We start from the raw sequence: 14,728 nt of genomic DNA on the forward strand, positions 1-14,728 counted from the left end.
TCTTATTTTTTCTCTAACTGGGTTATTTCAACAGACCTGTGTTTAAATTCAGAAATTTCTTCTTTTGCTTGATTTAGTCTGTTGATGAAGCTTTCAATTGTCCTCTTAATTTCCCTCATTGTATTTTTTTTTTCAGCTCCACGATTTCTGCTTGTTTATTGATGATATTTATCTTTTTTGGCATTTGATAAATTTTATTTTCTTTGTGGTAATTACTGGAGAATTATTGTGCTTCATTGGAGATGTCATGTTTTCCTGTTTTTGTTTCATGTTTTTTATGTCTCTAACTTGGTAACTGTGTGTCTGGTGGAATAGTTGCCTCTTCCAATTTTATGGAGCATCTTTCATACCAAAAGGCATTTTTTCTGTGGAAGAGTTACAGGGTGTTGGTTAGGTAGGATGCTTTGTGTCTGGTTCTGGGTGGATGTAGTAATGTAGGATTTGTGCAGTTTTTTCGTTTGTCATCAATGTCAGTGATGTCTATGAGTGCTTCAGTGGCCTAGGCTGCAAGAGTATGTGTTGGCAGTGGAATGACTTTGCAGAGGTAGAGCCACTGGGCTGATTCTCAGGCCGAGGGTATGCACACATGGTAGGTTTGCTGGCTCAATATCAGGGCTGCTGAACTGGTTTTCAGGTCAACAATGTACATGCCTGGTGGTTCTCCCGACTGGGGTTGGATTCTTTGTTGTGCAGAACTACCTTTTTCTTGGGAAGCAGGTGCTATGTGAGCTCAGGCATCAGGATCATGGTCATTCGGTTGGGCCTAAGCTCTGAGTAGCTGAGGGCCCTGCAGCCACCCATGTGAGTATCCTGGAATGACAGTGGAGCCTAAGGAACGGAGTGGCATTATGGCTATTGGCCTCCAGAGCAGGATGCAGTCTAGCAGTGATGCCAGTTTTGTGACATCACCATGCCTTAGCAGCTTGGGGATCGGAGGTGTGTACAATGTATGTGCCTACTCCAGAGCAATGCAGCCATGTGAACCCCTGAATGTTCCCCAATCTGGGCCCATGGCCTGTGAGGGCTGTGGGATTGTCCTGTAGCAAGAACTGCAGGTGTCGCTGTTGCTAACAGGGTCTTTTGGGAGTCTACTGCTTATCTTTCTTCTGCAAAGGAAACTTCCTCCTTGTTTGAAGTCAATCCTGGTGGAGGAGAGGTGTGGTAGAGGCAGGGTGTTTTGCTCTCCTTTCTGTGCTGCCATTACGGGTTTCTGTGTTCCATAGGAATTCTGCCACTACCTTGCTGTACTCCAGAACTCTCCATAGGGAACTCCAGTAGAAATGTAGTTGTTTATTTGTTGTTTAGGTCCTTTTTAGGGAATGAAATCAGTGCCAGGCACCTCTAGGCAACCATGTTGATGTCATTCTGAAGTTATGACTATGTCACTCCCCCATATTTTGGATTACTCTAATTATTAAATGTTTCTCTGATTTAATGTAAAAGTATAAATGTTTTTCTCTGTAGTGACTATCTAGGTCTTCATTCTTTCCATGAAGACACATAGAATAAGTCAAATCTGTATTTCCCTTACAGACTTTTAGTAACTTTAAGAACTCCTTTGATTCTGTATCCAAATCTACTCTCTTCCTAGTGAAATATATGTGATTCCTCCTTCTCTAATACATATTCTTAGTGCTTGTTTTTGGAGTGAATACATATGGCATGGTTTAGATCCTCCATCATCTACTTTTCTTTCTTCTGGATTCCATAAAATATTGTATTTTTATATTTCTTTTAAAATATGCCCAGAATGAAACATCACGCCCCAGATTTTTTTCTGACTTTCCTAGAGTAGACCAAAAGTATTTGCTTTATTATGATGGAACCATTACTTCTATTATTGTGGCCTAAGATTTCATTAGGTTTTGGCCAGCAAATCATATTGTTGCTACATATTGAACTTAAATCCAAGAGCTCTCATATGTATTTAACTTACAATATTCCATTTAGTCCAGCTCTCTCATTGTGTCCGTGAGTAATCAGAACAGTAGAAAGTAGTACTAATGTAATATTTGGAAAACTTCTGAAATGGATGAAAACATTATAGATATGTTTATTATTCATTTATAAAATTATTATGTTATTAATTCCATTACCAACACTCCCAAAATGTACCCTGTAAATCTATCACCTAAAAAATCTATTGTTTACTTATGGTGCCTTAGAGAAAATTAACATCATGCCTAAACCAAAAGGTCTACTTAGCTAGAATTAAGACCCTTGAGTTAAAGAACATTTAGCCTGATCTGTATTTCTTTTGTTAATTCATGGTCAGTGGAGATTGATAGTGCATTTTGCAATCTATTCAACTTAACTTTTTACCTGATCTAACATCACCTGCTGTGCTATGCTGTGGAGACTTAGAGAAAGCTACTCCATTAAGCAACCCTGCTGTGATATATCTAATGTTTAGATGTTTAATGTATTTCCACAATATATATCCACAGGTGTCTGGTGAGTATCTATTTATTCATCTGTGGTAAGCTGGTTACAGAATTCTACTAGTATATTATAGGCTTGAATTATTTTTTAATCACATTTTCCATCATTAGAACTGTAACCTGACACAGTCGTGTCCCTTAGTTAATGACCTAATTTTTATGAGATTCTTTTAATAATTTTCTTTTTTCCCCATGTGTTTGTTTATTGCCTCACATAAAATTATATTAGCTAAAGATTAAAGAATTATGTCTTGAACAATGCGAAGCATGCCTACCAACCTAGGACTTTTGAATAGTGAATAAATTGGGTGAGGAATCTAGGGAACAAAGGAGGGTACATATGTGTGACATTTTGACGGCATAAAATTTTACTATTAAAAGTTCTGTATAACTGAGGTACACACATATACATGCACACATATCAAGATGTAATGTAATAGAGCACAGCAAATCTGCCATGACCCAGATAGTTGAGCTGAGGCTTTGATAAACATGGACAATGCATTTAAGGGCAAAACACATGAGCGTAGTTATTTAAGGCAATATCAATATCTCCACTGCACCCTTGATATGACAAAGAACAGAGAGCTAGATGTGATTGAGTTATTATTTCAAAAATATGTTCATTGTATACTGAAGGGGGATTATACTACACCCCCCAGGGCCTCCACCTACACCTCTAGTCCTATTGACAACTGAACTGGCCATATTGCTTAATAGAATGTCAGCAGAAGTGATGTGTGCCCCTTTCAAGTAGCAATAGGAACCATTCTGTGATTCTGTCTCTCTCTCGTTTCTACTATGAGATCAATATGTTCCTTATAGTGACTATTTCTTCATCTCTTGTCTCAAAATAAATGAGGTAGAAGAAATCATTTCTGACCCATGTCAGATAAGAATGTAAAAAAGAAATTATTATTGTTATAAGCTATCACATAATATGTGCTTCACCATTTATAAAGTTACCATTCAGTGTTCAGAGCTGCGCATCAGAACAAAAGCACTAATGCTTAATTAAGTAATAACCACATAATTGACAATTACAGGTCATATATAATATAAATATTTTCCAAGTAAGTATTTGTAATTGTATTAGCAGAAAATAGTGATTGTCTCTCAGATGTAATATATGCTTTAATTAGAATATTGAGCACAAAGCATATTCTTGGAAAATTGGTGAGGATAATGTAATCAAACTATCATTTAAGTAGTAAAAACTACAATAAACTTCAAATCATTCAATTGTTACATTCCTAAATTATAAGATAAAAAATTTTGTCAGCTGAATGGTGCTACAAAGATTATGTCTATATCCTAATCCCTGCAACCTGTGAATATTACTTTATATGGCAAAGAGTAAATACCTTATTCAGCAAAAGATGTGATTAAAGTTCTTGAGAGGAAGCACTTATCCTGGACTATCTTTGGTGGCCCTAAATGCAACCAACGTTTTCTTATGTAAGACAAGCAGAGAAAGTTTTGAGATAGACACAAAGGGAAGATTACGTGAAAACAGAGTCACAAACAGATGCAGCTACAAGCCACCCACTGGAAGCTGGAATGAAAAAACAAACAAACAAAAAAACTCCCTTTAAATCCTTGAGGAACAATGGCCCTGCTGACAATCTGATTTTGGAGTTTTAGTCTCCAGAACTGTATAACAACAAATTTCTGTTGTTTTTAAGCTGCTAAGTTTGTGGAGATTTGTTACAACAGCCTTGTGAGACTAATATACATGGTAAACCAAACAGACCACAAATTTTAGAGACTTTTTAAGTATTCAGATTTATAGGCCTGGAGATTCAAGTTCAAATAAATCTACAGTGGGCTAAAATTCTCTTTTATTGTTGTCTATCCCTGATGAACATCGATGCAAAAATCCTCAATAAAATACTGGCAAACCGAATCCAGCAGCACATCAAAAAGCTTATCCACCATGATCAAGTGGGATTCATCCCTGGGATGCAAGGCTGGTTCAATATACACAAATCAATAAACGTAATCCAGCATATAAACAGAACCAAAGACAAAAACCACATGATTATCTCAATAGATGCAGAAAAGGCCTTTGGCAAAATTCAACAGCCCTTCATGCTAAAATCTCTCAATAAACTAGGTATTGATGGAACGTATCTCAAAATAATAAGAGCTATTATGACAAACCCACATCCAATATCATACTGAATGGGCAAAAACTGGAAGCATTCCCTTTGAAAACTGGCACAAGACAGGGATGCCCTCTCTCACCACTCCTATTCAGCATAGTGTTGGAAGTTCTGGCTAGGGCAATCAGGCAAGAGAAAGAAATAAAGGTATTTAGGAAAAGAAGAAGTCAAATTGTCCCTGTTTGCAGATGACATGATTGTATACTTAGAAAACCCCATAATCTCAGCCCCAAATCTCCTTAAGCTGATAAGCAATTTCAGCAAAGTCTCAGGATACAAAATTAATGTGCAAAAATCACAAGCATTCTTATACACCAGTAACAGATAAGCAGAGAGCCAAATCATGAATGAACTTCCATTCACAATTGCTTCAAAGAGAATGAAATACCTAGGAATCCAACTTACAAGGGATGTAAAAGACCTCTTCAAGGAGAACTACAAACCACTGCTCAGTGAAATAAAAGAGGTCACAAACAAATGGAAGAACATACCATGCTCATGGATAGGAAGAATCAATATTGTGAAAATGGCCATACTGCCCAAGGTAATTTATAGATTCAATGCCATCCCCATCAAGCTACCAATGAGTTTCTTCACAGAATTGGAAAAAAACTGCTTTAAATTTCATATGGAACCAAAAAAGAGCCCACATTGCCAAGACAATCCTAAGTCAAAAGAACAAAGCTGGAGGCATCACGCTACCTGACTTCAAACTATACTACAAGGCTACAGTAACCAAAACAGCATGGTACTGGTACCAAAACAGAGATATAGACCAATGGAACAGAACAGAGTCCTCAGAAATAATACCACACATGTATAGCCATCTGATCTTTGAAAAACCTGACAAAAACAAGAAATGGAGAAAGGATTCCCTATTTAATAAATGGTGCTGGGAAAATTGGCTAGCCATAAGTAGAAAGCTGAAACTGGATCTTTTCCTTCCTCCTTATACGAAAATTAATTCAAGATGGATTAGAGACTTAAATGTTAGACCTAATACCATAACACCCTAGAAGAAAACCTAGGTAATACCATTCAGGACATAGGCATGGGCAAGGACTTCATGTCTAAAACACCAAAAGCAATGGCAACAAAAGCCAAAATTGACAAATGGGATCTAGTTAAACTAAAGAGCTTCTGCACAGCAAAAGAAACTACCATCAGAGTGAACAGGCAACCTAAAGAATGGGAGAAAATTTTTGCAATCTACTCATCTGACAAAGGGCTAATATCCAGAACCTACAAAGAACTCAAACAAATTTACAATAGAAAACAAACAACCCCATCAAAAAGTGGGCAAAGTATATGAACAGACATTTCTCAAAAGAAGATATGCATACAGCCAACAGACACATGAAAAAATGCTTGTCATCACTGGCCATCAGAGCAATGCAAATCAAAACCACAATGAGATACCATCTCACACCAGTTAGAATGGCAATCATTAAAAAGTCAGGAAACAACCGGTGCTGGAGAGGATGTGGAGAAACAGGAACACTTTTACACTGTTGGTGGGATTGTAAACTAGTTCAACCATTATGGAAAACAGTATGGCGATTCCCCAAGGATCTAGAACTAGAAGTACCATATGACCCAGCCATCCCATTACTGGGTATATACCCAAAGGATTATAAATTATGCTGCTATAAAGACACATGCACACATATGTTTATTGCGGCACTATTCACAATAGCAAAGACTTGGAATCAACCCAAATGTCCATCAGTGACAGACTGTATTAAGAAAATGTGGCACATATACATCATGAAATACTATGCAGCCATAAAAAAGGATGAGTTTGTGTCCTTTGTAGGGACATGGATGCAGCTGGAAACCATCATTCTCAGCAAACTATCGCAAGAACAGAAAACCAAATACTGCATGTTCTCACTCATAGGTGGGAACTGAACAATGAGATCACTTGGACTTGGGAAGGGGAACATCACACACTGGGGCCTATTATGGGGAGGGGGGGAGGGGGAGGGATTGCATTGGGAGTTATACCTGATGTAAATGATGAGTTGATGCGTGCTGACGAGTTGATGGATGCAGCACACCAACATGGCACAAGTATACATATGTAACAAACCTGCACATTGTGCACATGTACCCTAGAACTTAAAGTATAATAAAAAAAAAAAATCTACAGTGGTACTCATATTTGTATATTTTCAACAATGTCTTTAAGAAACGGGAATACTGTTAATCTTAATACATTTTGGGGGGACTATTTGGAATAGGTAACACAAAGAAATTCTCGTGAGTACCTATGAAGTAATTAATAGCTTGCTCGGTCAACATTACAAGTTCATGTCTCCAGTGATTCAGCATACAACTTCCAGGCACATTTCACCATTTCTTAGTTCTGAACATCATGTATATATATTTTTAAAAAACAACTAAAGTGTACTTACTCTTTTTTATGATTAATTTTATAAAAAATAATCAGCACCCCACCCCCCAAAATGATCAATAAATTATTATTAAAACAGGTTCTATAGTACATAGTGAAAAGCTCTTAAAACTGCATTTATTTATCAACAAAATGATACAGTCTTGAGAAACATCTACAATCATAGACTATTATAAACTTTGCTATTTCAAATCATATCAGAAAGCATGGAACATCTCATTCTTGTCTGGAATATCTGAGCATTTTGGGTCACTTTGATAGAGAGAAGCAGCTTTCATTTTTCAGAGCAGCTTCAGTGTCTCAGATACAGGATTTTTGCATGCACAATTCTGTTTTTCTAACTTGTAGCTTTTAAGAAAATGGGTACCTCAGTCTTATTTCTCAACCTGAGCCTGATACTTACCTTTTACAAACAGGGCTACTTTGCTTTATGCAAAACAAAACACTGCTTCATTTAAATTTTACCTAAACCTAGCTCTTGGTCAAAATTCCGTAATAACCCTTATGTCTTCCTTTGTTAGGTGAGGTACTTTTTTTCCCCTCAAGTATTCCTCCTTATCCTGGTAGGTTAATAATCCTAACTTGTTTGGACCCTAGGTTGGTCTTGTTGTCTTTGCCTGTTGGACTTTATTAACAGTTTGGGAAATGCTGGTAAAGAAAAAACAGTACAATTTCAGAATAAGATAAGATTATGGAGGAATAAAGTAGTATGATGAGGAAACATTGAGAGAGAATGTGAGCTGGATACTATTGGGCATATTGGGTTTATGGTGGCAGAGATTTTAGAAGTAGCATCAGATAAACTGTGTGACCAAAGACAAATGAGGGGGCATTCAACTATTTAGCAAATCTTTATAAACTCTCCCTTCAAATGCAATAACTCACTACATTTCTTGCTTTTATGCTAACTCGAGCCCTGTCTGGATTAATGCAGTAATTTTCTAATGGGTTCCTACTTCTTGTGCCCACCTACAGTGCATAAAATACTTAGCATCCACGATTATCATTCAAAATGTGAACAATGTCATATTTCACTCCTTCATAAAATCCCCCAATGACTTCTACTATACAAGAAATCCAAAGTCCTTTCATAGTCCGTAAGGCTTTATACAATCTGGTTTCTGATGACTTCTCAGAACTTATCCCTACCAACCTTTGTCTGGGCTCACTGTGCTCCAGCTGCATAAGCCTGCTGTCTGTTTCTCCATCAGCCTAAAGGTGTTTGTATGCCTTGTATGCTTTGCCTAGGGATGGTAGAGGAAGAAAGGGGTTGAAAGTAGATTTTGAAGTAACTAAAGGGGCATATTCAATCACATTTATGACTTTGTATATGTCATAAATGTACAGACCAAAATGCATATGTCAAAAAACGTCAAGTATAAAGTGAAGATTTGATTCATGTTACAGTAGTTTTTGTTTTACACATAGACAATAAAAATGTCATTTTAATTTATACAATATACATTTTTTACTTTTAGAAAAAAAATCTAATTGAACAAGGAGCCCCTCAAAGTTAGTCTGTTTGACTCTTAGTAGTGCTTAAGGTGGTGCTGTTCTGTGAATCACGTTCCCTTTACATTCCCACCCTCCTTTCCCACCTTCATTTAAGTTACCTTAAAGGGGCAATATTCTCATTATCTTCTAAAGACAAAGCTTCCCTGTGGCACTACAAATATTGTATAACGATGGAACTGAGATGAAAATACACAGATATATGCAGTTTTTTACTTGTGAACAATTGTGCTGCTTCTACAAATGATGTATTAGACTTTTACTGTCAAACTCATTGAAAGCCCATACATTTGCATACACTTTACTGATGTGACCTAATTAAGAAGTGAATTGAATTTTATTAAAATCTATGTTCCAGAGTCTCATTCTAATAAAGTACTTTTAGGTGGCTGAAATTGATGTATTGAGAATTTTGACTCCAATATTTTGACTATTTTCAACTCCATGTGTACACGTTTTTCCCTTGCTACTCAGCAGCATGTCTTACCATAATATGTAATAGTATTTCACCTAAACTACCATTCCAAGCTTCCACATATATTACTAAATGTTTAGATGAGTGATCCATTATAGAGTGGTCAGGTTTGTATCAGTGTGACTAAATTTATAGTATAGAAGTTCAAACAGTTATTATTTTGATTTCATTTATACTTTTCATTCTAGAACTAAAGCATTCTAGAACATTCCCATTCATCAGAACCCCACTCTGATACATTTAGATTTGAAATTTTAAGGTCTATCAGTATTTGTAATACTTATAATTTTATTTTTAAATTCCTAGGGCTTATTGTTCTCAAAAAGAGACTTCTTCATTTTTTTATTTTAATATTTGTATTATTCTGAATGGTACATAGTTCATAAATGAGTCTAGTTAAAGTCTTAGCAAACTGTAAGCCTGTCTTGTGTTTGGTTTATATGGATACAGAGAATGAAAGACTATTATATTGCCATAATGGTAATAATAATTCATAGAAAAACTCTCATTGGCTTTAACAAAATATCCATTTCTATGAATATCCCCCTTCACCACTAATAAACACTTTTAGATTTTAGCTATGTTTTATAGATAGTTTGATTATATTGCTTTAAAATTACATATGGTAAATTAATTTTTTCCTAATTTTATTGTCATGTTCATTATTACAAATTATTTACTAAAAGTCCTTGAGAAATAGGAATAGCACTTGTGCTGTTTTTAAGATAGCAATGTTTTTCCATATATAACCAACTCACATATACTTTACTCTGTGATTTGTGTAAAATAATTGGCATTTAAAGAGGTATAGTGTATGGCACTATAAGAAAATGAAGTCATATTTTTTCTGTGAATTTACTCATTGTTTGTAGCTCTGAAACACTAACACAAAACTCGTTTATGATGAGAGTGTAAAGTCAGAACCATTCACTGAAAAGGAATTGATTGCAGACCTAAAGATATAAGCTGATTTTGAGTTTTTGCTTAAATGCTAAGGTATAAGTCTAACAGGGATACTGACACCATGTTTTTTTCTTATCTGAAATGAGTTCTTTATTCGAAGCATTCTTGTTCTTTATCATATATAATTGGACACTATAGTCAAATGATAATTCATAGTTTGCTTTAAATAGGTTATTTAGTAAAAAGATTATGTTTTACAGTTGTTTCTAAGAGAAGTGAAAGAGTTCAAGGCCTTCCCAGTCATAGGTTTATGCAATTTTTAGAAATTAACATTTAATAAAATCCACTTTTTGTGATGTACAACTGTGTGAGTTTTGAGAACTTCATACAATTATGTTTCCACTGCCATGGTCAAGATAGAGAACACTTCTGGCTTCTAAAAAATTCCTCTGCTGCCTCATTGTAATCACCTGTACTACACATGCCTAGCTCCTGGAATTCACTGATCTGTTCTCTGTCCCAATAATTTTGCCTTTTCTGGAATGTCATATAAGTGAAATCATATAATATGTGGTTTTTCAAGTAGCAGAATGCATTTGATATTCACCCACAGTTTTACTGTGAACTAATAATTTGGGTTTTTGTTTGTTTGTTTGTTTCTTCCCTTAATAGCATTCTGTAGTATAAATATCTAGTAGTTTATCTGTTTACCAGTTTAAAGATATTAAGAGCTTCAAGTTTTGAGTGGTTATGTTTAAAGCTTGTTTAAACACTTTGTGTGACCATTAATTATAACTGTTCTAGGTAAATGCCCACAAGAGGATTGCTGGGCTGTATGATATTTGATATTATAAAAAACAGTCAAACTATAATCACTTATATTATATTTTACCTTCCAATAGGAAGTAAAATGGTTCTTGTTGCTTTGCATCTTTGCCAGCACTTGATTAGTTTCTGTTGTGGTTGGATTTTAGCTTTAATTTTTGATCATTCTAATTGGTATTTCATGGTATCTCATTGTGGAGTTAACTTATAATTTTTTTAGCAAAAAATAATGGTGAGCATATTTTATGTGCTTATTTGCCATCTGTTCATCTTCTGTTATAAAATATCTAATCAGATTTTTTGCCCATTTGAAATATTTAAGTAAAATTAATAGTTTCCTTTCACAATAAAAAATGAACAAATCAAATCCAATAATGTATAAAAGAATGATATACCATGACCAGTTGCAATTATCCTGAGGATGTAAGGCTGGTTCAGTTTGAAAATCAATTAATTCATCCATCACATGAACAGACAGAAAAAGTAAAATCACATAATCATATCAATAGGTATAGAAAGCACTTGATAAAACCCAACATTCACTCACGACAAAAACTCTTAGCTATCTAGGAATAGATGGACACTACCTTGACTTAATAAATAGTATCTACAAACATTTTACAGCTAACATTCTACATAATGGTGAGAATCTAGATCAGAAACAAGGTAAGACTACCTCTCACCACGAATTTTCAGGATTGTACTGGAAGTCCTACGTAATGCAATAAGTTAAGGACAGAAAATGTATACGATTCAGAAAGAAGAAATAAAGCTATCTTCATTCACGGATTACATGATTACCTATCTAGAAAATCCAGAAGGATAGACAAAACAAACAAACAAACAAACAAACAAAAAAACACAAAACCTCCTGGAACTAATAATCAATTATAGCAAGGTTGCAGAATACAAGGTAAATACACAAAAATCTATTGCTTTTTTACATATGCAATGTATGTAAAATGGACAAATGGAAATTGAAATTCAGAACACAATATTATTTACAGTAGCACATCACAAAAATAAAATGCTAAGGTATAAGCATATTAGTCTGTCCTCACACTGCTATAAAGAACTACCCGAGACTGGGTAATTTATAAAGAAAAGAGGTTTAATTGATTCACAGTTCCACCTGGTTGGGGGTGGGCCTCAGGAAACTTACAAACATGGTGGAAGGGGAAGCAGGCACATCTTACATGGCAGCAGCCGAGAGAGAGTGGGAAAGAGCAGGGAAAACTCCTTATAAAACTGTTAGATTTCATGAGAACTCACTCACTATCATGAGAACAGCATGGGGGAAACTGCCCCCATGATCCAGTCACCACCCACACGGTCCTTCCCTCAAAACCAAGTGATATGGGCATTACAATTTGAGATGAGATTTGGGTGGGGACACAGAGCCAAACCATATCAATAAGTCTAACAAAATAGTTACAAGATCTGTACAAGAAAAACTATAGAACTCTGATGAAAGAAATACAAGGACAACTATGTAAGTGGAGAGATACTCCATCTTCATGGATAGAAAGACTGAATATTGTCAAAATGGTAGTTTTTCTTGACTTGATTTATAGATTCAATGCACTGTAAATAAAAATCCTAAGAAGTTATTTTATGAATAGTGACAAGTTGAATGTATAATTTGTATGGATAGGCCAATGACTCAGAATAGCCAACACAATATTGAAATTTTCTATACTTGAGATAAGAATGTTAAGCAAGGAGATGTATTTGGAAACCTCCTTGCACTTGGTATTAATAAGTTCAAAGGTTTTATTTTTCTTAAAAAAAAAATCAAGACTATAGACGAATAAAATTATGACTTTTGTAGCAACATGATGGAACTGGAGGCCATTATCTCAAATGAAATGACTCAGAAACAGAAAGTCAAATACTGAATGTTCTAACTTATAGGTGGAATTTAAGTAATGTGTACACATGGCATAGAGAATGGAATAGACATTGGAGACTTGGGAAAGTGAGAGAGTGAGAGGGGATGAGGAATGAGAAATTATCTAATGGATACAATGTACACTGTTTGAGTGATGGTTGCACTCAAAGCCCAGACTTCACCACTGAAACAGTATACAATATATGCATGTAGTTAATTTGCACTTGTGCCTCCTAAATCTACACAAAAAAATTTAAATAAAATTTTAACTATCCAAAAGTTACTTTTCAAAAAATAACCTCAATGATACTTCTAAAAAAAGTTTAAACAATAGACACCCTGGGTTGATTTCTAGTTTGACAGGGATTTGTTTATAAGGCTTATTAGTAGCCAAAGCCAGCATTATTAACAGTTTTGAATGCCCATATATGTTTCTCTTTGTGCCTGTCTACAAATAGGCCAATTCCTATATTTGGGTCATAATGCACATTTTTGCACATGTACTTGTATTATTAACGTTTTGTCCTTTTTATTGATGTCATTTTTATTCCTTGCCTTTGGAGAACAAAGAAGGTGTTTTAATAACTTCTACACATTCAAATAGAACTCAATCAAATTATATTAAAACTCCATGAATATCATGAAAGTTTTATAAGCTCTTGCATGGCAGATGTCTAATAGGAATCTAATAGGGTTAGAATCTAATAAGATTAGAAAATTAAGGCAGTATGAAGTGGTGTAAAGGGTATAGATTTGGGGACCATATAGATGTGTAAATTTCAACATTGCTGTTTGCCTAAGGAAAATGTACTTATCTTTCATGGGTGGTTCTCTAATCTTTAATACATCAAGTTGTTCATATATGACTGGGGAAAATGCACTTATCAAAGAAGTGGGTTAGAACTAGACATGGACCAGGCATGGTGAGTCATGCCTGTAATCCCAACAATTTGGGAAGCCAAGGTGGGAGGATCAATTGAGCCCAGTAGTTTGTGACCAGTCTGGGCAACAGAGGGAGGCCCTCTGTCTACAAAAAATAAAAATAAAAATAAATTAGCCAGGTATGATGGCACATGCTTGTGGTCCCAGCTACTCAAGAGGCTAAGGTGGGAAGATTGCCTGAGCCTGGCAGTTGAAGGCTGCAGTGAACCATCATCATGCCACTGCACTCCAGCCTGGATGACAGTGAGACCATGTCTCAAAATAAAAACAAAAAAAAGAAAGAGAGAGAGAAATGATATGCACCCAAATCAGTGGAATTGAATTTGACAAATAAAATTAACAGATCCAAAACATGTCTTCATTTGTAAAATGGGAATAATGGTCTCTATTTTGCAGGATGATGGTTACAATATAAAAAATTTAAAAATTATTTATTTAGCACAAAGGCCAGCACCTGGTTTTAAGTAGGTACTCCTACATGAATGACTTTGTTATGATTTAAATTATTACAAAATTAATCCTATAGCTAATATACTTACACTCAAGTATAGTCACATTCATTTTTTTCACCATGACCCACAGAAATTCTTTATATATCACTTGCCAGTATATGACACCTCTCTCTCTGTCTCTCTCTCCTCTCTACTCTTCACCTTCTCTTCATATTGAAATAAGAATTTAATGAAGCAATTATACCCTTGCTGTATGTAATATACCACATTCTATCCAACCCTATCCTGTCCTTTGCATTTTTCTTCTAATCCATGATTCACCAATATGTTACAACCATAGTTTCAAAAATGCTGGCCAGCAAAACAAAGAGATATATAAATTTGTATAATGCATTTGGAATCAACAGTGGTATATGTTTATATATGATATAGAAATAGTATAGTAGAAGAAGTGATTGAAGCTTTCTTGGAGTGTTAGTGCAAGTTTTATAGGAGAAACTATCTGCACAGTTTTGGGGGGAGATAAGTTTGCAAGACAAATGAGAATGGAGAACAGGTGGGGAACTGATATTGTATCTGGGGCATAGATAGTATGGAACTTAGGACAATTCTAAGCTGTTTAGTGTATCTGGAACACTAAGTACAAGTGTATGCTGTAACTAGTGGAAAGATTTAAAAAAACAAACAAACTGGCTATTATGGATAG

The sequence above is a fragment of the Chlorocebus sabaeus genome, chromosome 24, assembly GCF_047675955.1.
Source record: "Chlorocebus sabaeus isolate Y175 chromosome 24, mChlSab1.0.hap1, whole genome shotgun sequence".
NCBI lineage: Eukaryota > Metazoa > Chordata > Mammalia > Primates > Cercopithecidae > Chlorocebus > Chlorocebus sabaeus.